The 2,430-nt window shown below is 42.1% G+C and overlaps 1 pseudogene; it reads right to left on the bottom strand.

The window, feature by feature from the left end:
• Positions 1–252: 252 nt before the first annotated feature.
• Nr5a2-ps2 (nuclear receptor subfamily 5, group A, member 2, pseudogene 2) lies at positions 253–2,209 on the bottom strand (annotated as a pseudogene).
• Between the last annotated feature and the right edge of the window lie 221 nt (positions 2,210–2,430).

The following is a 2,430-nucleotide window of genomic DNA, read 5'->3' as shown; positions in this document are numbered from 1 at the left end:
CTGATTTTTTAATTATGAATACATAAAAAACAAACTTCAGAACATGTTTAAAACAGCAAGCTGACATATTTATACATTGTTCTTATTAGCTGTTGGCAGGTCTAAGACACAGACATTCAGAAATCATGGTTTAGTGTATGTACTACTGGGTGTGGTTGAACACAATTTCTTAAAATAACTTCAGGGCTCACAGGTCAGAAGGGGTAGGGCCTTCTCTGGGGAGGGAGGGTTTGCCAAGGCATAGCCCACGTATTTTTTGAGTTGTTCAGCTTCACCAGGGAGTAATTCTGGACAAATCCAATGGAGTAATTCTGGACAAATCCAATTATCTATTGCTGATTTTTAAATAGCAGATTAGTTTGGATATACAAGGATTGATCCATCCATTTTTATTCTGCTGTGCTATTGGACTGTATCTGTAAGTTCAATCCACATTACAATGTCTTTCATATACATCCTTTGGAAATATGCAGACTTTGATTCTCAGTTTGCAATACAAATACCCTGACATATCATTTATTTGCTATTAAGTATTTAATGATTACACTTTTAAAATTCAATCTTTAAATCAAATTTACTTGGGGCAGTTAAGAGCACTGTGTTTCTGTCTTCCTCCTCCTCTTCTCCCTCCAGTCTCTGTTCCTAGAGCAAGAGTCTAGTGGTGGGAACTTAGGCTCTTTTGGCATGTAGCATTTCAATGAGAAGGTTATTATAGGGCACATCCCCGTCCATGTGCTTGAAGTACAGGTAGTCTTCTGCCTGCCTGCTGATTGCCAGAATTTATGGTAGTTGAAGAAGTCGCTGTCCAAATTTCTCAGTTTGTTGTGAGTAGCTGCAAACTGTGTAGTCCAGCAGGGCGACATTCATCTGCTCTTGGAAACCTTCTACCAGCTGGAAATCCTCAAGATTCTTGACATATGAGCTGAACAGCATCAGGAACTTCAGACACACAAACTCTTGCTGATCAAACTGTAGGGAGCAGAGTCTCAACATGAGTACGACTTAGGATGTTGTTGAATGCAATTCAGTGTTTGAGAAGAAGGTTGAGTAGTCCACATGTTCTCTAGTAACCAGGAAGATTGTCCCTTCCTTTCTACGTACCACGTGTGCCAGTAAGTGTGATAAAGGATCAAGAGCTCACTCCAGCAGTTCTGAACCAGCTTCATTTGGTTACCCTGAATAAGATACTACTCCTGGCCCACTCAACAATGGAGAATAGGGTCTGGTTCACCATTTTCCACGAAAGCCTTTAATGTGCTCAGCTTTTCCTGTCTATTTTGGTTATTCTGTTCTTGCTGTCAGTAAGCCATGGTTTTTGCTTGAATTTGAGGCTCATCTGGTTTACACTTCAAGAGTTCCAATATCCAATCCAGCATCCAATTCCAAGTGGGATGCTTGATGGGGAGCTTGTCAGGTAACCATCCATGTAGGAGTAGCCCATGATTGACTCAGGCGAGCTGGAATAGGGGTCTGGTTACTCTGACTCGATGGCCTGATTAGGAAAGTGACCATATAGTTGGTAACCATGCAGGCTGTCATGAGGTGGCATTGTCACGCTAATGGGAGAAGTGACAAAGGGCCTTCTGTCAGCCTCTGTCTGAGGCAAGGCTACATGGCTCAGAGGTAGGCCTTTGGAGGCAGAATGAATGTTCTGAAATGCAGAGGTTAGGTCTGAGGGCATTACTTGTATCACCTGAGATATGGCTTCCAGCTTAAGTCCATTGGCTCCAATGAGGGCTTTCTTCTGTTGCTTCAAAGCCCTGTATCTCTTGTACATGGGCCCAAACATATTCTGTCTCTTCGCATGCAGTCAGCTCTTACAGCTTCCAGCTTCATTCCAACGTCGATGCATTATTTGAATCGACAATAAGGACATTGTTTTCTCTGTGTTTTGTCAATCTGGCAGTTCTAGTTCTCTATGCATGTGTACCTTTTTTGGTTTCAGAATGTTCACTTAAAAACAACAACAACAACAAAACAAAAACAGAAACAAAAACAAAAAAACCAAAACAAAAACCTTGCAGCTTTCACAGGTGCAGAGACCATAATGATACCCAGATACTTTATCGCCACGTACACGATATAGCTCTTCCAGATCTTCATCATAGGAGCAATTCACTATTTTAAATCGAGACACTTGCATGTTTCCTGGCATTGCTCCTGTTCCCCATGCTTGCATCTCCACTTAGGGCAGCATGACAAGGAGGCTGAGAGAGGATGAGAGAGGAATGGGGCATCAGTGTTGGTCAGTCGGGAACCCAGCGTGTTTTTCCCTGAGTAGTTCTTCAAGTTTGGGGGAGTGGCGAGCCTCTGATCCTGGTGCAGATGCTTTCTTGTCCTATGTATCTACTTCTACTATACCATCTACTTCTGAAGTCTGGGATAAATTTTAGACTTTTGTTTTGAAGTATTTTTTTATCTGGAAGTGAC

Source organism: Rattus norvegicus, chromosome 11, assembly GCF_021556685.1.
Source record: "Rattus norvegicus strain SHRSP/BbbUtx chromosome 11, alternate assembly SHRSP_T2T, whole genome shotgun sequence".
NCBI lineage: Eukaryota > Metazoa > Chordata > Mammalia > Rodentia > Muridae > Rattus > Rattus norvegicus.
The sequence above is the reverse complement of the archived record's forward strand: the minus strand, read 5'-3'. Positions and strand labels throughout refer to the sequence as shown.